Raw genomic sequence first — 22,531 nt, 5'->3', positions numbered from 1 at the left:
CTGTTTTCACCTGTTTCTTTGTACTTTAAAAAAAAACACAGCTACTAAAAAATTAAAAATTACGTCTGTGGTTCACATTGTATTCCTGTTGGACAGAGCAGCTCAGACCTAAGTAAAATTGCATATAGCACTAATGAAATGGTTTGAGACCCTTGAGAGAAAGTTCTTTGAGTTGCACATCATCTCTGGGGTAACAGTATGATTAGGTTTGCCTGGGGCAGTCTGAGTTCATGTGGCATATTTATTAATCGTGTCCCTGCTAACTCTCAGAGGTGTCCATGTATGGATGATAAATTATGTGGCACCCTACACATAGCCCTGTAGTCACTTGTAGTGTTTGCTCAGTGATCAGAGGAGCAGCCTTCCAGGGAAACCATGGGAACGTAACAACCACAACTCCTACCTGGGAGCACACTGCCCAGCGGGCTCTGTGTGTCTCGGGCCTGAGCCCAGGCGGTGCAGAATTGGAGACTATAGATCCACCATCTCTCAGACTCTAATTCTATCCATGCTTCCTCTACCACTTCAGCTGCAGTATAGTTGATTCCTGTGGTTTGATAAGGGATGATGAAAATGGGAGCATGTGATAATGTACCCATGTAGCCACTGATATGAAAAATAATTGCTTAAAAAGCTCCATTCTATTGCATTTCATTTCAATATCCAAGAAGAAAAGCAACTACAACAAAATTCCCACTCTTAAACAGAGTGTTCATATGTAAGTAATTCACAGATGGCAGAGCCCCAAGTGGGTTATATTCAATCATTCCCAAGAAATGAGACTTACTTAAAACCCACAGCATAAGAAGCTGTAAGAATGAATATTTGACACATTTGATTATGTTGAAATATTGCCTCTAAAACCACAGTTGATGATTGTTATTTTTAGTTGTACTTCATTAGACTTGCTCTAGAAGGGAGATTTTTCTTTGATGTCCAGAGATATGTTTTTTGAAATGCTGGAAAAGTCACACTTGTTTTCTGGCTGGTGAAATTATTACAGATTGGTTATTTAAGATGTACAGCCTCGAACAAGTTGAAGTTTTTAAAAAGGGTTTAAAGTAGAAAAATCAGATCTTCAGCAAATTTCTAATTCTGTGAATATTACAAAGCCACTAAACCTCAGTATTTGTCTCTAAGAGTACCACCAGATAAATTTGTTTCCGTCCTTCCTCTTTTCATAAACCTATCCAGTTAGTCAGAATAGCATGATTATTAATGTGCATATATTATATGACTATTTATCTTTCAAGGAATAGAAAATTCAATTCGACTGACTGCTTGTGAATCAAAGAAAGAGAATCCTGGGGGCAAGATAGTGTAGTAAGAACCTCCTTATGGACCTGTAACCTTCCTTGCCTTGATTGTAACCTGGTGTTCTTGGCTTAAGGGCATGCCATAAAGCCAGGTTCTTGAAATTGATGTTCCTGAATTTGTGGATGGAAGAGAACTCTAAAACAGATGTGATTTTTTTTCCCCTTAATATCCGGTTAACTACCATGGTTGTTTTGTGTTTTAATGACTGTTTATGGTTTCACGTTTAACCCTAGGGCAAAATGATCCTGCAGGGTGAGTAAATTAAAAAGTGGATTCCTGAAAACTATAATGCTGTGCTTGTTCTCTTTGTTTGTTCTAAAACTATTACTTGTCTTGATTCACCAAAATAAATTAAGAAAATACTGGTCTGTTTTTTAGGCTATATCTAAAATATATGCATTTTATTTCCAAAAAATAGCATGGTCGTCTTTGAAGTTGTTAAATTGGAAGTCCATGGATGGGTTACAGAGGGTCTGTTAAGTCCGTCAAGTTTTATGCATGGCATAGTGTGTGTGTGCGTCTGTGCGTGCACGTGTTTGTGTGTATGTGTGTCCTGTGGAGAAGGCAATGGCACCCCACTCCAGTACTCTTGCCTGGAAAATCCCATGGACGGAGGAGCCTGGTGGGCTGCAGTCCATGGGGTCACTAAGAGTCAGACACGAATGAGCGACTACTTCACCCTCGCTTTTCACTTTCATGCATTGGAGAAGGAAATGGCAACCCACTCCAGTGTTCTTGCCTGGAGAATCCCAGGGACGGGGGAGCCTCATGGGCTGCCGTCTACGTGGTTGCACAGAGTTGGACACGACTGAAGCGACTTAGCAGCAGCAGCAGCGCATGTGTGTCCTGAAGGTTCTTTATCACCCTTATCAGATGTTACAAGGAATACAAAAGACCAAGAACTCCTTGTTTTGAGGTTTAGGATGAAATAATGTGGGGAAGCCACTAATTCTCAGAGTATGATGAAAGATAAAGAAGTAAAGTGGAAATTGCTGCTGTCCTCTATATGTGTATTAAATAAACCAGAAACTAGAAAACTCCTAGAGGAGAACATAAGGTTATTTCATCATATTGTTGCGCTTCCTTCATGGCTCAGTCGGGAAGGAATCCACCTGCAATGCGGGAGACCTGGGTTAGATCCCTGGGTTGGGAAGATTCCCTGGAGGTGGGCATGGCAACCCACTCTGGTATTCTTGTCTGCAGAATCCCCATGGACAGAGCTTGTCCATGTAACCTTGTGGGCTACAGTCCATGGGGTCACAAAGAGTCGAAAATGTGTTAATACACATTTTGAGGTAATTTCATCATATTATTACCTTTCCTCTCAAGCACATAATATACTAATATATAAATCCAAGATGTACAGATAAATGAGAGTTTTTGAATTGCCTCTTTGAGAGATCAAAAATAACTCCTAAGTCAGTAGCAACACAATTCATAGTAACAGTAAGTTTGAGGGCAAGGGGAGCCAATTCCTTTGGGAAGACACCCTGAAGAGAAGTGTTTCCAGTGGTCCTGCTTTCTCAATAGGATTGAGAAGGAAAAATATAATATCAGTTCTTCAGAGGTTTTGGTATTTCATCGGCAAAGATAATGACAGGTAGCTTCCAGTGAGAGAAAATGTTTCCGGTGGGTAGAAGCACTGTCTTTTGTGTGTTGCATATATATATATATACATATATGCATATGCATATATATATATATATGTTAGTTAGAAAATTTTCCCTTGAATGTCACATACATTGAAGTTATTATAGCAGATGTTGCTCTTAGATTAAACATTTTCAAATCCATGAAAGGAATTAATAAAATATTACAGAAAAAGTTCAACAGCTTAGCTTTTAGGATTAAAATCATCAAATTGTCACTGACATGTCAGGGGACTTTTGGTTGTGGGTGGCTGATTGTCGACACCCAACAGAGAAACAACAAAAATTCTGAATGTCCAAGTCATATTTTTCTGTCCATTAGATATGTAATGAAGTAACCATAGAAACAAGGGAACAAAATAATTATTGTAGATGCTGATGTAAATTAGAAAACTCTAGCCATTGTCTTCCAAGGAGGAGAGATGGATACTGAAGAGCGAAAGGGAGGGAGAAATAGCGTGTAATATATAATCATATTATTTAGAGATACTGAAGCCTACAAAAGGTTTTCTTTTTTTTTCCTCTCCTGACACAGTGATTTAATAACAGTCCTGGTGTTTGTAACTCCAGCTGTTCACGCTGTGTGATGATAAGACCAGAGCTTGGAGACACATTTCAACGCGGGTTTTCATATGGCTTTGTTTTTAAGAGATAAAGCTGCCATCCAATATTTCATGGGGCCAAATGTTTACTTAGTTTGGCAAGTTTAGGCAGCTTAGTTTCTGAAACAGTTATGTTTGTAAGACTCGAGTTCAGGTGGGGGAAATCTAGAAGCCCAATTTATTCTGCAAAAGAGTTTTTCATCAAACCTTGCAGGAGTAGATAAAACAGATTTAGGCTGCATGAATGTCTATGCCATGACTAATGAAGGATTCTGGGGATTGTGTCCCCCGTTTAGGAGGTGCTCCCCCATCATCCTTTTTGGGTCTAATCCAGAACTGGTCCAGAAAATCTAAAAGAAGTATTCCTATTCAGACTTCAGTCTCAGAAATTAAAGAGGTAACCATGACATGCCATCTCTTGCTGTTTAAGTTGATCTGCACATAATGAAAATTGAATGGGTTTGCTTTTATGTCAGCATAAATTGATTAATCCCTTAGATGTCCATGACCTCTGCCATATGTCATCCAGAAAGCATAAGGCATGGTCCCTGTCCTCAGGAAATTTCAGTTCAGCTCAGTCGCTCAGTCATGTCCGACTCTGTGACCCCATGAATCGCAGCACGCCGGGCCTCCCTGTCCATCACAAACTCCCGGAGTTTACTCAAACTCATGCCCATCAAGTCGGTGATGCCATCCAGCAATCTCATCCTCTGTCGTCCCCTTCTCCTCCTGCCCCCAATCCTTCCCAGCATCAGGGTCTTTTCCAACAAGTCAACTCTTCGCATGAGGTGGCCAAAGTATTGGAGTTTCAGCTTCAGCATCAGTCCTTTCAATGAACACCCAGGACTTATCTCCTTCAGGATGGACTGGTTGTATCTCCTTACAGTCCAAGGGACTCTCAAGAGTCTTTTCCAACACTGCAGTTCAAAAGCATCAATTTTTTGGCGCTCAGCTTTCTTCACAGTACAACTCTCACATCCATACATGATCACTGGAAAAACCATAGCCTTGACCAGACAGACCTTTGTTGGCAAAGTAATGTCTCTGCTTTTTAATATGCTATCTAGGTTGGTCATAACTTTCCTTCCAAGGAGCAAGCGTCTTTTAATTTCATGGCTGCAGTCACCATCTGCAGTGATTTTGGAGCCCCAAAAAATAAAGTCTGACACTGTTTCCACTGTCTCCCCATCTATTTCCCATGAGGTGATGGGATCAGATGCCATGATCTTAGTTTTCTGAAAGTTAAGCTTTAAGCCAACTTTTTCACTCTCCTCTTTCACTTTCATCGAGAGGCTTTTTAGTTCCTCTTCACTTTCTGCCATAAGGGTGGTGTCATCTGCATATCTGAGGTTATTGATATTTCTCCCGGCAATTTTGATTCCAGCCTGTGCTTCTTCCAGCCCAGCGTTTCTCATGATGTACTCTGCATAGAAGTTAAATAAGCAGGCTGACAATATACAGCCTTGACATACTCCTTTTCCTATTTGGATCCAGTCTGTTGTTCCATGTCCAGTTCTAACTGTTGCTTCCTGACCTGCATATAGGTTTCTCAAGAGGCAGGTCAGGTGGTCTGGTATTCCTATCTCCTTCAGAATTTTCCACAGTTTATTATGATCCACACAGTCGAAGGCTTTGGCGTAGTCAATAAAGCAGAAATAGATGTTTCAGGAAACTTACAACCTCATTATGAAGACTAGAGCTAAAGCCATTAACCCTAGCAATCTGCCAGGAAGTATCAAATCATTAAGTCATACATTTTTAACCAATAGAACCAGGGTCCTTTGACTTTAGTCTATACCCTGCTCGACCTCTCAAGGGAATTACCACGAGTACTATCTATATTAGTACTTATGTCACTCAAATATAACTACTTGTTTACATGTCTGTTACAAGAGGAGGCTCCTTAGAGGCATGAGCTGATGTATTCATTTTTGTACGAAAGCCCCCAGGCACAGTGCCTGACACATTAATATGATTAAGATGATTAAAACTTTTACTTCCAAGAAGGGCAAAATGAATTCCATTCAGCAGCTTTTACCTATTTTGTAAAGATGTTTGTATTTGTGTGTTTGTATGTGTATACATAGGTATGTATATACGCACACATATGTATAAATGAATTAGAATGTGAAAATTATGAAATTACCTGTATAGCATACTGTTTTGCTCTCTAAACAGTTTAGGTTAGGATTTTCTGCTTTAGGACAGTGTGTTAACCTATGTTTTTCAGTGTTGTCAAGGGGAGAGAGATGTTTAAACACAAGTTCTCCTCTTGGAATTTAAAATGTGGTTGGGTGGCTGAAGTCAGCAATTTCAAGTGAGATCCAATTTATCTTCCTACCATTCTAGCAATGACTCCATCAGAGAAATTGATTCTGAGAAAGAATAGAATTTAAAGGAAAGAACGAACCTTGATAATTCTAGAGGTGAACATTTATAAAGCCTGATTTTGTTAGTGTCTATGAAATGTGAACAAAGGAAATAATTTAGTATGCAATCAATGGAGTTACTTATCTGAGTTCTACCTTTTTGTCAATAAAACTATGAGCTCTATAATTAGAAAGTTAATAATCTTTGTAGTTATAGCTTTTTAATTTTCTAATAATTGTTCAAAGAGCTTACAAAATCCTTGAATAGACCAGAAATGTCTGGACAAGATAGCGCTCTTACACCCATCACATTTAAAAAAGTTTGCTTCTAAATTGTTAACATATTGCATCTTCAAGAAGTTCTAATTTCAAGTGATTTGGAAGAAAATAAAAACCACAATCTTGATATATGAATTAGTTCAGAAGCATGAGAACATTTATAAGGTGTTTCATAGCAAAAATCTCATCAACATCTCGTGTGAACAGCATGACCGTGTTTGAAATTTAGTAAAGACGATGTTTAAGGTAGCTTTATTCCAAAGGTCAAGATTGTGTGCCCTGACTGCATCAATAACTCTCTGATCCTGAGAAAATTATTTAAATCATGGATGACTTCCACAGAAATTTTGTATAATTGAAAGGAAATAATAATAAGAATCCTATATGAACTACTGTTAAGGACGCAGACATCCAAACTAGCATCTGCACAGTTCCAGATATAAATTATTACCTTGATGGGTGTGAATTCATCTTTAAATTTCCTTTTCATGTCTCAATATCCATAAGTGCTCATAGAATGAGGCTATATTTCTTTGTAAAACACCAAGCTTTATTTTTATTTCTCAAGGTAATAATATCTAGAAATATATATATATATATATATTTAAAGCTAAGTACACACACAAAGGCAGCAGCATAAAAACATACATACATCTACATATGCATATTAAATTCTTTGGGGGAGAATACTGCTTCAATCTGGAGACTAAAGTACAAGTAGATCATATTACTTTAAAGTGAAAGCTCAAGGGTATGGACTGTGTCTCTTGTAAGTTCTGATCTGCTGTATGTTCCTTCCATGTTTTGGACATTTACTGAAGATTAATGGCAAGAAAGAAAAGGGTTAATGAATGTTCACCTCGAGAAGTAACAAGACAATCAGTATTAAAAGGAAGGAAGGATTTTTTTTTTTTTTTCCCCTGAGCATGGTGCAATTCTTAGAAATCTCTTCTGATGGGAGATTTTTTTTTTTCCCCTCACAACCTAAACTCTTCTGAAGACCAGGTTTCATTTTCTTTCTTTCAAAATCTATGCGTCGAATGACACTATACAGACATCTAAAAGTTTTCTCTTTCTCAGGAGGGTGGCCCCTTTCCTAATAGCTCTGTAGTTTAAAACAGAGTTCTGATTTAGATGAATCACACTTTAAAAGTAGCTACTGTGTGTGTTTCACGCTTGTGGAAACTTACAGCATCCTCGTAAGCAGCATGTGAGCTTGTCACCATACAGCTTTTGATGTCTGATTAGATGATCTTAGGGACATCTGGAGTGAGTTAGTTTTGAAGTTACTGGTGTGAGGCGCTAGAGAATCCAGCCTTCTGACAGACTTGAACCAGTGAAAACACTACTACTTTTAGCAAATCTATTTTAACCTGCAACTAGCTGACAATTTTCTGACTGACATAGCCCTGATATTTTCCAACTGACTTTCCAGCCCCTTTTCTCTACAGAACTCCCCACCTTTCAAGCAAAGAATGGGTAAGTGGCATTTGTTGTAAAAATCATAAAGGATTATTCCCCTATGAAAGGAAAAGGTAGATTCTTAAGTATCACAAGTCAGAACTGATGAACTTGCTTAAAGAAATTGTATTGTCTCGTTTTTCTTTGCCGTTAATTTCAGTCACTGTGTCAATCATGCATGCTTCCTTAATTTTTAAATAAAATATATTTGACACTCAGCTATGTTCTATGAAGATCCAAAGATAAATAGGCATCCAAAGCAATTGATATTGCTGCAGTGTAATACCACAGTTTTAGAACATCTGTTAAAAGTTCATACATTTATCTTGTCAAAATGTTATTTGAATAGTCTCATTGAATACAAACATTGTTTAGTTAGAGGTTGTATAATTTGTCTGATGAGGTTTTACTGGTATGAGATGATTTCTATTTCCTGAATAAAATTATTATATACCTATAAATATCTGACTATATTTACAAAATTTGATCATATCCCTCTCCTTCCCTGAAACAACTGACCACTTCCCAGGATATATTTTTAAATTTCTTGGTATGGCTTTTTTTTAATTGTAGCAAATAAAATACATAGCATATAGTTTTTACCATCTTAGTCATTTTAAAATATATGGTTAAATTTCACTAAGTACCTTCATATTATTGTGCAACCATGACACCGTGAGTCTCCAGAGCTCTTTTCATCTATTAGAGCAAAACTGAAACTCTATACTTACTAAACAATAAATCCCAATTTCCCCCTCTCCCCAGCCCTTGGCGGTTACCATTATACTTTCCGTATCTATGATTTTGACTACTCTAGGTATCTCATATAAGTGAAATGATAAATATTTGGTTTTTTGACTGGCTTACTTAATTTAGCATAATATCCTCAAAGTTTATTCATGTAGCCTGTACCATAATTTCCTTTTTTTAAGGTGAATAATATGTATGTGAAACATTCTGCTTATCTGTTTATTCATTGAGAAACACTTGTGTCGCCTCTGTGTTTTAGCTGTTGTGAATAATGCTGCTGTGAACATGAGTGTACAAATATTGTTTTTAGACCCTATTTTCAATTAATTTGGGTATATACCCGGGAGTAGAAATTCTGGATCACATGATTATTATATATTTCATATACACACACACACACACACACACACATATATATAAAACCATAATGTTTTCCATAGTTGTTGTAGCACTTTATATTCTCACCAACAGAACACAAGGGTTCCAATTTCTCTACATTCTTGCCAACACTTGTAATTTTCTGCTTTTTAGAAATAGCCATCCTGATGGATATGAGGTGTCATCTTGTGGTCTTGATTTGCATTTCCCTAATGATTAGCGACATTGAGCATCTTTTCATGTGCTGGTTAGTCATTCATATATTTTCCTTGGAGAAATGTTCATTCACATCCTTTGTGCATTTTTTAATTGGGTTGTATGTTTTTGCTGTTGTTGAGTTTGGGGGTTTCTGTATATAATCTGGATATTAATCCCTTATTCGGGTGATTTGCAAATGTTTCTTCCATTTTATAGGTTGCCTTTTTACTCTGTTGACGGTGTCCTTTAATATCTCTGAATTATTCATTTTCTGAAGTCCAGTTTGTCTGCTTTCTTATTGTTGCCTGTGTGTTTGTGGCTGTATCCAAGAAAGCATTGCCAACTTTGGGGTTGTGAAGTTTTTGCCCTCTGTTTTCTTCTAAGAGTTTTATAGGTTTAGTTCTTATGTGTAGGTCTGTGATCCATTTTGAGTTAAATTTTGTGTATGGAATTGGGTGAAGGTCCAGTTTCATTCTTTTGCAGGTGAATATCCAGTTTTCCCAGAGCTGTTTGTTGAAAATACTATTCTTTCCCTGTATCCTTGTTGAAAATCATTGACCATAGGAGTGAGGGTTTGTTTTTGGCTGCTCGGCATTACTTTTTACAACCTAAGCTCAGCGTGTATGTTTAGCTTCATCTTCAGCCCCAGCACATTAGGTGCTCCATGTGTGCTGCATGAAGATTCTCACACGCGCACAAAATGATCCTGTGTTTGGCCCAGCTGTATCTTCTGCCAGGCAGGTGACAAATGTCATTCACCCCCACTCCCCCTAGTGAATGTGCAGTTTTCTTTCAAAACCCAGTACAGTGGTCTTTTTCTTTTACTAACCCCCCTCCCCCCAACCTCTCTCTGTTATGTACAGAATTAACCGTGTCCTGCCCATGGTGCACTGATATCTTTATTATAATTCTTTCTACCCCATGTTATAATTTCCCACATTTTATATCTCCCTTACAAGACTAAACTCCTTGTGAGTGGATCGAATTTTCATTCACATACCCAAAATGAAATATCTTTCCTAAAGAACAGGGGCACTTATAAGAGGTTTATATAAAGAACAAAATGAAGTACATTTTCCTAATAGCCTATTTAAACCACAAAGCACTTTAATTGCAGTTTTAATAGCATTAATCTGCATGCTAGGTCTGCCAACAGATGGCCACGTAACACTACCCAGGATGTCAAGGAAGGAGGGCCTTTCTTTGCTCAGTGCCAAGTTCTTGTCAGATGTGGACACTTCATTATTTATATCTGAATATGGTATTTCATCTCATAAAAATCTGCAAGTTCCATTTTATTTACTCTGTTTCGTAGATGAAGAAGCTAGGGTTCAAGTAAGTCAACTCATTTGCCTCAGATTATATAACTAATTAATAGCAGGGCTAGGATTTTCAAATATGTTTCAATCCAAAGTATAACCTCTTTTCATTCTACCAAAGGTTAGCCTTGGAAGTAGCACCCTAGAGTCCATACCTTTGTCCCATTGATGCTATCTATCATTGTTCAAATGCTTAGGGCAATCTTCATTTGAAACTGCCTTAAAGCAAGTTTATGAGCTGCTTCCTAAAAAAAAAAAATCATTTCACTATTTTATACTCATGGATTATTTTTCTCCCATAAATGGTATTCTGTTTGATGCCAAAATTTATATTGTATAGTTCATCTCAAGTAACTTGACTGTTTATACAATTTAAGTATCTCTATGCAGCAGAAAAATGTGCTACCATAAAGAAAAAAAGTAAAAAGAAAAATCCTGATGCAGGCATGAAGAACATTTAAAGAATATTTGTAGAAGAACAGCTTCAGATGTGGTTTAGAAGCAGAGTACAGAGTTTTATAGACATTCTTTGTTTATCCAGTTGTCTAGTGGTTAAGACAACCAGTTTTTATCCCTGAATCATCCACTGGCTCTCTGTCAAGGTAGACAAGTATAATTTTGTTCTCTGTCTGGAAAAGAAGATTGTCTTCTCTCATGCTCACAGTGGAATTGTGAAGTTAATACCTTTTATCTTGAGTATAGCATTTAGGAGAATGTGGGTGCTTAATATATGTTAATAATAGTGATAATAATGAATGTTGATAATTAGAGGTCTTTTATAATTACCTAATTTCTAATGTGTGTTAAATATAATTAAAGGGGAATGATTTAAATTAATATGCACACATGCAAAAACTAGAGCTAGCCACAGATTTTATTTTTAGCTTCTTAACATCATGAATGTGAATCCAGTATTAAGAAACCCAGTTATGATTAGTGTTTCACTCTGTTCATGATGGAAAACCCAAGCAGGATCTGGAAACCAGAGTGGCCTCTGTTTGAGTTGAAAAACATAGTCATGAATGGGGATCTACAAAGAACTATTGTGATTGGAGTTTGACCACATGAAATGGTGAATCAGACATTATTATTATAATCTATCTCTATAAGACTGAGTTCCATGAAAGAAAGGCACTTTTCCTAGAAACTGGGCACCATTCCAGGAGTAGGTAACAAGCAGAAATGCCTGGAAGGGCCCTAGAAAATGTGGGTGGAATAGAGGAAACAATAATCATAAATAATTTCCCATGAAATTCATCTCGGAGATTCATTCTTCAAACTCAATTATTTCATGAGGTACAAGGATGGTAGGTGAGCTGAGGATTGTGAGGGACAGCAAGCTGACGTGACTAAGAACATGGACTTGTAAGTTTGAATGCCTGGTTCAAATCTGCTCCTGCCACTGAGTAAGGGGTTGATTTGTGTTAAGTATGTCCCTTCTTTTGGCCTCTCTTTTCTCATCAGTGACATGATAATAGCAGTATTTACCTTACAGCAGGGATACCCAACCTCCAGGATCTAATTGCTTGATGATCTGAGATGGAGCTGATGTAGTAATAATAGAAATAAAGTGCAAAATAAATGTAATGCACTTGAATGATCATGAAACCATCCCCCCTCACCCCTAGTCTTTGGAAAAATTGTCTCCCACAAAACTGGCCCCTAGTGCCAAAAAGGCGGGTGAATGCTGCCTTACAGGCGGACACTTTCTCATCTGTTAACGCCAGTCTAAAACATCACCTCCTTTTAAAATTTCTTTTTGAAACCCTACTCCCTGGCAGAAATTTGGTGCCATTTCAGCAATAATTTTTAAAGTGCTATATGACATAGTATTTGTTGAGATCATGATGATATTAGTTTTTTGTAGGAAGCAAATGTATTTGCTTTGATATTTATTTAATATTTAATTTAATTTATTTGATATTTATTTAATTTAATTTATTTAATATTAATTTAATATAGGACCGAAATAGCAGCAGCCAAACAAAAGCTACCTAGAGAGCACAGTATAGATGCTTGTCGTATCACACACTGGTTCCCTGACTCAGGCATGCTCTGCTGTACTTGGAATTGAGCAAACTCTTTTTTCCTGGTTCTACTGCCGCCTCCCTTCTGTGAGAATGGGCCACACTTCTGCCATGAACAGTACCATGAACCCTTATTTTTATTGTATGTCTCCCTCCTTCCTTTGCAGTGGAGGTGTTCTGAGGGCAGATGATGTACTTTTTATCTTGATAGTCTAGCACTATCTTATGGTAGGTATTTAACCACCGACTGACTGAATAAATGGATGGTAAAATAGTGGACAAGCAACTGGAAAGAATGAAAACTGAACAAATTCACAGATTCTGATAGATTAATGTTTTTTTATAGATAAAATATTTTAAAGGCAGTGTTGAAAGAATATAGTATTTTATATGGTAAAATACATATATTATATAGGTATATAAAATACTATACATATACATAGTAGTTTTTGATGTGTCTTCTGCATTCACCGTTAAGTGATGAACAAATTTTCAGTCAGCATGAAAATTATTTATTTCTATGTCAAAAAATGAAACAGAACACGCATAGAGCTCTGAGAACATGAGGCCATTTCTGCATTTTTATTAGAGTTCAAACTCAGTCTTTCCAAGGCACTCTCAGCTTCTTTCATTTTAAATGTGTTAGCAGTGGTGGGGCAGTGAGTTTGTTTGGAAATGATTATAGTCATTTAAGTTCAGCCTCTGATTATTGTTTTTTTAACAATTTGAAAATATATAATTTAATTTAATTATCTGTGTATATTTGGGGGAATAATTACAAAACCTACCAAAATGACCACTTAATTTCAAAATTTGACGTTTTCTGGATTTCTAAATCTCTTTTGGTGGATAGATAAAGTATATATTGGAGACTTTGTGCAAGTATTTCTATTAAGCATATGTATATCAGGAAATATTTGATCTGGGGTTAGATGTAATTTATTGAATATCCATATATTACTTTCCATAAAATATCAAGTAGTTCCTGCTTTTAATTTTAGTCAGCTTTAGTACTTACACAGAATATTTGTTATACTATCCTATAGCCATTCTTGTGTGGCTACACCCCATGTGATAGAAAATATCTGGGTGAAAATTCTGTTTTATTTTGCTTCTACCACATATAGATAAACTGACTTATTGCATTACATAGCCTAAATAATTGTATCTTAGGAATTGCCAAACTAATTTCTTAAGTTCTGGCTAATTTTCAAATTAGTGGGCCAAAGATAACATGTAAAACTAAATATTTTAAGGCAATGAATCTAGGCATCAATTTTTAGATAAAATTCTCCTGGCCTAATTTGGTGAAAAAAAGAATTCTATGCTTTTAGCTCATTGCATTCCTAACCAATACAAAGAGAAGCGAAAAGCAAAGAGGAAAAGGAAAGATATACCCATTTGAATGCAGAGTTCCAAAGAATAGCAAGGAGAAATAAGAAAGCCTTCCTCAGTGATTAATGCAAAGAAATAGAGGAAAATAATAGAATGGGAAAGACTAGAGATCTCTTCAAGAAAATTAGAGATACCAAGGGAACATTCCATGCAAAGATAGGCTCAATAAAGGACAGAAATAATATGGACCTAACAGAAGCAGAAGATATTAAGTAAAGGTGGCAAGAATACACAGAAGAACTGTGCGAAGAAGATCTTCATGACCCAGATAATCGTGATGGTGTGATCACTCACCTAGAGCCAGACATGCTGGAATGTGAAGTGAGGTGGGCCTTAGGAAGCATCACTACGAACAAAGCTTGTGGAGGTGATGGAATTCCAGTTGAACTATTTCAAATCCTAAAAGATGATGCTGTGAAAGTGCTGCACTCAGTATGTCAGCAAATTTGGAAAACTCAGCAGTGACCACAGGACTGGAAAAGGTCAATTTTCATTCCAATCCCAAAGAAAGGAAATGCCAAAGCATATTCAAACCACCGCACAATTGCACTCATCTCACACACTAGTAAAGTAATGCTCAAAATTCTCCAAGCCAGGCTTCAGCAATATGTGAACTGTGAACTTGCAGGTGTTCAAGCTTGTTTTAGAAAAAGCAGAGGAACCAGAGATCAAATTGCCAACACCCGCTGGAACGTTGAAAAGCAAGAGAGTTTCAGAAAAACATCTATTTCTATTTTATTGACTATGCCGAAGCCTTTGACTGTGTGGATCACAATAAACTGTGGAAAATTCTGAAGGAGATGGGAATACCAGACCACCTGACCTGCCTCTTGAGAAACAACAGGAAGCAATAGTTAGAACTGGACATGGACCAACAGACTGATTCCAAATAGGAAAAGGAGTATGTCAAGGCTGTGTATTATCACCCTGCTTATTTAACTTATATGCAGAGTACATCATGAGAAACGCTGGGCTGGAAAAAAACACAAGCTGGAATTAAGATTGCCGGGAGAAATATCAATAAACTCAGAAATGCAGATGACACCACCCTGTGGCAGAAATTGGAGAATTAAAGAGCCTCTTGATGAAAGAGGAGAGTGAAAAAGTTGGCTTAAAGCTCAACATTCAGAAAACTAAGGTCATGGCATCTGGTCCCATCACTTCATGGCAAATAGATGGGGAAACAGTGTCAGACCTTATTTTTTGGGGCTCCAAAATCACTGCAGATGGTGATTGCAGCCATGAAATTAAAAGACGCGTACTCCTTGGAAGGAAAATTATGACCAACCTAGACAGCATGTTAAAAAGCAGAGACATTGCTTCGTCAACAAAGGTCCATCTAGTCAAGGCTGTGGTTTTTCCAGTAGTCATGTATGGATGTGAGAGTTGGACTATAAAGAAAGCTGAGCGCTGAAGAATTGATGCTTTTGAACTGTGGTGTTGGAGAAGACTCTTGAGAGTACCTTGGACTGCAAGGAGACCCAACCAGACCATCCTAAAGCAGATCCCCCCCTGGGTGTCATCGGAAGGACTGATGTTGAAGCTGAAACTCCAATAGTTAGGCCACCTGATGCAAAGAACTGACTCATTTGAAAAGACCCTGGTGCTGGGAGAGATTGAGGGCAGGAGGAGAAGGGGACAACAGAGGATGAGATGGTTGGATGGCATCACCGACTTGATGGACATGAGTTTGAGTAAACTCTGGCAGTTGGTGATGGACAGGGAGGCCCGGCGTGCTGCGGTTCATGGGGTCGCAAAGAGTCGACACGACTGAGCGACTGAACTGAGCTGAACACCTGGAGACTGCTATGAAAGATATTGAGTTTGTCAAACTCTCATAACATTTTCCCACTTTTGACTATATGAACTTTCCGAGATCTTCCATTCATAAGTTTGGACTGATTCTACAAAATGGTTCGTAATGCCTTCCTTCATTTAACAAACATTGTGCAAGGTACCGTGGTTTGGCTGAGGTTTAAAGCACAAGTAAAACACAGGCCCCTCCCCCGGGAGTTCTCATTGATGTGTCTCTCTCCCTCATACACTGTGAAGCAGAGACATATAAATAGCAATTATGATACAATGCAGGTGCAATAACTTTCTTATGCACAAGGAAAATCGATGGAAAGCTGACAGGAGAATTTGCAAATAGCTCTTGAAGACTGCAAGTTTCATCGAAATGGTTGAGTCTTGAAGGATGGATAGGAGAGAACCAAGCCAAATCATGGAAAAATATGTTTTAGCCAGAGGGTTACAAAAATAAGTACAGAGATGTGAGAAATAGTTTTCCTAAGGTTTTCTGGAGGAATTGCAAACACTCTAGTCTTGTTGAGGGACTTTGGAAAGATGAGAAGCCAAATCACAAAAGACTAAATCTGTCATATTAGAGGAACTTTACTGTATTATATGGTATTAGTGAAGAACTTGAAGTAGAAGGGCTACAGGTTCAACTTTGCAAAAATCAGAGTAGAGGTAAGAAAATACTTAGGAATTTGTTATTATATGATCGAGGACAGAGCTGACAAAGACCTGAATCACACCATGATCCTTTTGTAGACGGGATTCAGTGATTGATTGATTCAGTAATAATTACAAAACACCCACCACCACACTTTGTTTATGCCAGTCAGTGTTTTAAGTGCTGTAAATATATTATTCTCTGTAATCCTCATAACAAACCCCATGACAATGATAGCTACCTTGTACCACTTTATTGATAAGGGAATTATGCACATGGAGACTAAGGAAAGATCAAATTGCTAGTAATAAAGCTAACAAGTCACAAAAATATTTGGGAAATAAAATTTGCAGATCTTGGATAAGGGGATAGAACATGTAAGAGATGTCAAGAAGAATTCCCAGGATACACTTTTGTGTAGTGAGGCAAAGGAGTGTTTTACCATCTAACACATGGAACTCAAAATTAGTGTGTGGGCAAAGATACAAACAAGTAGATGTGATTGGAAATCAAAGAAATAGGCGTTCATAACTTAAGTCCTTGATGATCTTATTAAGAGCAGTTCCAGTAGCAGAAAGTGGGGTGGGGACATCTATACTGTTGGATGAGAAGGAAATTGGAGACAAAGAAGTGGAAATATCTCTTATAGAACTTATGACATTTGGGAGAACACATCAAGATTTAAATGTTATATGCCAGTAGCCATTTAAGGACCCTTTTAATTTCAAGCAACAAAAGTACAATGTAAAATGGCTCAGTCAAAAGATGAGACGTACTTATTTTTCTGAGAATTCTGCACATAATCTGTGAGCGTGCTGAATAGCTGTATCTTGGTAAGCCAGAGATACAGCTGGGCTTCAGGAAAAACTGGAATCAAAGATTCAAGTAGTTGTCTCTTTTATTATTTCATAGATTTCATCATGTTTATATGTACACTAGCTTCCTAAACAAAGGGAAACATGTCTGCTAATAATTCTAGTTTTCCCATGTCCAGAGAGGCAATAATTCTTCTCTGGGCTCCAGGAGAGAAGTCTGGCAACTTTCAGCCATGGCCACTTTAAATCAGCCATAGCTATGGTGGATGGCAGGAGTGCTCTGTAGCCACATGACATTCGGTACAAGGTCCGTAGAGGAAAGAGCAGTTTCTAGCATGGGGAGGACTCAGCAGATACTCCTATTGATACAGACTCAGAACCAAGGCCAGGTGTGAACAACAATAATGACAGTCCTGTAAGTTCAGGAAGAGCTCTGTCCCAGAGTGACCAAGGCAGATTCAAGGAGAAAGATAGCTTGATATGGATCTTAAAGGAAGGATGAGTATAGCCATAGATAGTTCAATGAGCAAATCATGTTACCAAAGATATGTAAGTAGAATTTGGAGAGAAGTAGACCTTACTGACGGAGAAGGCAATGGCACCCCACTCCAGTACTCTTGCCTGGAAAATCCCATGGACGGAGGAACCCAGTCCATGAGGTCGCTAAGAGTCGGACACGACTGAGCAACTTCACTTTCACTTTTCACTTTCATGCATGGGAGAAGGAAATGGCAACCCACTCCAGTGTTCTTGCCTGGAGAATCCCAGTGTTGGGGGAGCCTGGTGGGCTGCCGTCTGTGGGGTTGCACAGAGTCGGACACGACTGAAGTGACTTAGCAGCAGCAGCAGCAGCAGACCTTACTGAGCAGAGTAGAATTCTGAATGTGCTGTTTCTCAGAGTAATCCAAAGACAACTTAGAAACGTGTGTGTGTGTGTGTGTGTTCAGTTTCCCCGTCATGTCTAACTCTTTGCAACTCCATGGACTGTGGATCGCCAGGCTCCTCTTGTCTGTGGAAATTTTCAGGCAAGAATACTGGAGTGGGTTGCCATTTTCCTTCTCCTGAGGATCTTCCTGACCTACAAATTAAACCTACTTCTCTTGCATCTCCAGCATTGGCAGGAAATTCTTTACCATTAGCACCACCTGGGGAGTCAGAAACAGCTGAGAAGTTTGGAAAAACACCTGTTCCTGAGCTACCTCTGAGTCTGATGAATCAGAATCTTGAGAGTAGAGTCCAGGGAATCTGCATTGTGAATCAGTACTGTTTATGAAATTCAGTTTCCAGTGAGATAGGGCAATGCCATGATTTTGTTTTTCTTTGTAAGGAGAGGTATGACCTGGTCTATGGTGGACAAGCTGCTTGAGCACTAGGAGATGTGGTCAGCTGGTTCAGACATGGAAGTAGCGCTTGGAAGCATAATTTTCATGAATTATTCAAAGATTTGGCAGATAGAGTGAAACAATCACAATATATTTGACAAATTAATACATACTGGAGTTGTGAAAAGCTAATTAACTGTTACATTTTGCATGAAATTCTGAAGTTGTAGAAACCAAAAAAAAAAAGGAAAGTGGGACAGACATTCTGTTGAAGAAGAAAGAAGTGGTAAAACACAAAGGAGTTTTTTTTAAATAGGGTAATTTCTTGCCTGGAGAATCCCATGGACAGAGGAGCCTGGTGGGCTATAGTCCACGGGGTCGCAAAGAGTCAGACACAACTGAGCAACTTAACTAACTTTGATGGGACCATAAAGGTACCCTGACGTGACATGTTATTTAAGACACAAGCGTGTATTTTTATTCAGTCCCCATTTAACAAATTATATTTAGTATCATTAGAATCAGTGAACAGCAGACAAGAGGGGAGAATAAAAAAGCACCTATCTCCCCAAAAAGAGGAGTTTTGTCTCAGGCACAGAAGCAATAATTTAGGACCCAGACTCCTTTGGGTCTGGAAAAGTTAATGTATCTCAAGTAGCTAACTGACATTCACTGAATGTTAGAGTTGATAAAGTTCCCCCCAAAGATCCTGTGCACATTCTTCTGCTCCCATCTGGCTGAGGCACTAATCTTAATCTGACTGTGTTGAACAGAATAACCCACCCTTTTAGCATTTCTCTGTCTGGCAGAATTCTGATACTTGGTTGCATGGTTAACATCACACATGAAGAGAAATGGTTTCTGGTAAAGGAGTTAAAAAAGCTGAGACGTTACTTTGCTGATGAAAGTTGGTCTAGTCAAACCTATGGTTTTTCCAGTAGTCATGTATGGATGTGAGAGTTGGACCATAAAGAAAGCTGAGTGCTGAAGCATTGATACTTTTGAACTGTGGTATTGGAGAAGACTTTTGGGAGTCCCTTGGACTGCAAGGAGATCAAAGCAGTCCATCCTAAAGGATATCAGTCCTGAATATTCATTGGAAGGACTGATGCTGAAGCTGAAGCTCCAATACTTTGGCCACCTGATGCGAAGAACTGACTCATTGGAAAAGACCCTGATGCTGGGAAAGATTGAAGGCAGGAGGAGAAGGGGATGACAGAGGATGAGATGGTTGGATGGCATCACCTACTGGATGGACATGAGTTTGAGCAAGCTCCAGGAGTTGGTGATGGACAGGGAAGCCTGGCATGCTGCAGTCCATGGGGTCACAAAGAATTGGACATGATTGAGTGACTGAACTGAACTGAAAGCAGTTATGATAGGTTTTCTGACTCATGGAAGGCTATGCTGATGGAGAAATCAATATAGCAGATAATTTTGTTTTTTCTACTTGAGTTAAGAATTCAAGTTTAAGTTGCACATAGCAGCAAATGTGTTGTGGACCAGGAATTGGGAGACCCACCTTCTGTTCTCAGCTGAAAGACTGAATTGCAGAGCCTTAGAGAAGATACTTAACTTGCTTGGAACACTTCCTTCAGCTGTAAAATAAGAAAGATAATGTAAAACAGTCTCTCCCATCAGGAAGCTTCCATAAGCCTCTTATCCTTATCCATCCGAGGGCAGACAGAATGAAAACCACAATCACAGAAAACTAACCAAACTGATTATAAGAACCACAGCCTTGTCTAACTCAATGAGACCGTGAGCCATGCCACGTAGGACCACCCAGGAAGGATGGGTCATGGTGGAGAGTTCTGGCAAAAGGTGGTCCACTGGAGAAGGGAATGACAAACCACTTCAGTTTTCTTGCCTTGAGAACACCATGAATAGTATGAAAAGGCAAAATGATAGGATACTGAATGATGAATTCCCCGGGTAGGTAGGTGCCCAATATGCTACTGGAGAACAGTGGAGAAATAACTCCAGAAATAATGAAGAGATGGAGTCAAAGCAAAAACAGCACCTAATTGTGGCTATGACTGGTGATGGAAGTAAAGTCTGATGCTGTAGAGAACAATATTGCATAGGAACCTGGAAAGTTAGGTCCATGAAATAGGGAAATTGAAAGTGGTCAAACAGGAGATGGCCAGATTAAACATGGACATTTCAGGAATCAGTGAGCTAAAATAAACTGGAATGGGTGAATTTAACTTAGATGACCATTATATCTACTACTGTGGGCAAGAATCCCTTAGAGGAAATGGAGTAGCCTTCATAGTCAGCAAAAGAGTCTGAAATGCAGTACTTGGGTACACTCTTAAAAATGACAGAATGATTGCAAAGAGAACGCACTGGTCATAGCAAACGCCCTTTTCCAACAACACAAGAGAAGACTCTACACACTGACATCACCAGATGGTCAGTACTGAAATCAGATTGATTATACTCTTAGCAGCCAAATATGGAGAAGCTCTATACAGTAAGCAGAAACAAGACCGAGAGCTGACTGTAGCTGAAATCCTGAACTCCTTATTGCCAAATTCACCCTTAAATTGAAGAAAGTAGGGGAAACCACTAGACCATTCAGATATGACCTAAATCAAATCCCTTATGATTATGCAGTAGAAGTGACAAATAGATTCAAGGGATTAGATCTGATAGCCAGAGTGCCTAAAGAACTATGCAAGGAGGTTCATGACATTGTACAGGAGGCAGTGATCAACACCATCCCCAAGAAAAAGTACTGCAAAAAAGCAAAATGGTTGTCTGAGGAGGCTTTGCAAGTAGCTGAGAAGAGAAGGTAAAGGCAAAGGAGAAAAGGGAAAATACACCCATTTGAATGTAGATTTCCAAAGAATAGCAAGGAGAGATCGGTGATCAATGCAAAGAAATAGAGGAAAACAATAGAATGGGAAACACTAAGATCTCTTCGAGAAAATTAGAGATACCAAGGGAACATTTCGTGCAAAGATGAGCATTAAAAAGGACAGAAATGGTATGGGCCTAACAGAAGCAGAAGATATAATGAAAAGGTGGCAAAAATGCACAGAAGAACTATACAAAAAAGATCTTCACAACCCAGATAATCACGATGGTGTGATCACTCACCTAGAGCCAGACATCCTGGAATGTGAAGTCAAGTGAGCCTTAGGAAGCATCACTACGAACAAAGCTAGTGGAGGTGATGGAATTCCAGTTGAACTATTTCAAATCCTAAAAGATGATGCTGTGAAGGTGCTGCACTCAATATGCCAGCAAATTTATAAAACTCAGCAGTGGCCACAGAACTGGAAAAGGTCAGGTTTCATTCCAATCCCAACGAAAGGCAATGCTAAAGAATGCTCAAACTACCGCACAACTGCACTCATCTCACACACTAGCAAAGTAATGCTCACAGTTCTCCAAGCCAGGCTTCAACTGTATGTGAACAATGAACTTCCAGATGTTCAAACTGGATTTTAAAAAGGCAGAAGAACCAGCCAACATCCGTTGGATCATCGAAAAAGCAAGAGAGTTCCAGAAAAACATCTACTTAGGCTTTATTGACTTTGCCAAAACTTTTGACTGTGTGGATCACAACAGACTGTGAAAAATTCTGAAGGAGATGAGAGTACCAGATCACCTGACCCGCCTCCTGAGAAAGCTGTATGCAGGTCAGGAAACTACAGGTAAAACTGGACATGGAACAACAGACTGGTTCCAAATCAGGAAAGGAGTACATCAAGGCTGTACATTGTCACCCTGCTTATGTAACTTATATGCAGAGTACATCATGTAAAATGTTGGACTGGATGAAGCACAAGCTGGAATCAGTATTGCCAAGAGAAATATCAATAACCTCAGATATGCAGATGACACCACCCTTATGGCAGAAAGTGAAGAAGAACTAAAGAGTCTCTTGATGAAAGTGAAAGAGGAGAGTGAAAAAGTTGGCTTAAATGTCAACATTCAGGAAAATAAGACCATGGCATCCAGTCTTATCACTTCATAGCAAATAGATGAAACAATGGAAACAGTGATAGACTTTATGTTGGGGAGCTCCAAATCACTGCAGATGGTGACTGCAGTCATGAAATTAAAAGACACTTGCTCCTTGGAAGAAAACCTATGACCAACCTAGACAGCATATTAAAAAGCAGAGGCATTGCTTTGCCAATAAAGATCCATCTATCAAAGCTATGGTTTTCCAGTG

General features: G+C 38.6%; 1 protein-coding gene across 3 annotated transcripts in view; it reads left to right on the top strand.

The window, feature by feature from the left end:
- The window catches only part of PARD3B (par-3 family cell polarity regulator beta), a 1,123,961-nt gene that overhangs the window by 560,916 nt on the left and 540,514 nt on the right, over nucleotides 1-22,531 (top strand). Inside the window, exon 1 of one of the 3 annotated variants that reach the window (XM_043445041.1) lies at nucleotides 7,022-7,695. The exons of the other annotated variants lie outside the window; for them this stretch is intronic. The gene's annotated coding sequence lies outside the window, so the exon portion shown is untranslated. Of the gene's footprint in view, nucleotides 1-7,021; nucleotides 7,696-22,531 lie in introns of those variants that run through there. 3 annotated transcript variants of the gene reach the window in all.

Source organism: Cervus canadensis, chromosome 24 (assembly GCF_019320065.1).
Source record: "Cervus canadensis isolate Bull #8, Minnesota chromosome 24, ASM1932006v1, whole genome shotgun sequence".
Lineage (NCBI taxonomy): Eukaryota > Metazoa > Chordata > Mammalia > Artiodactyla > Cervidae > Cervus > Cervus canadensis.
This window is presented reverse-complemented; position numbering and strand designations above follow the sequence as displayed.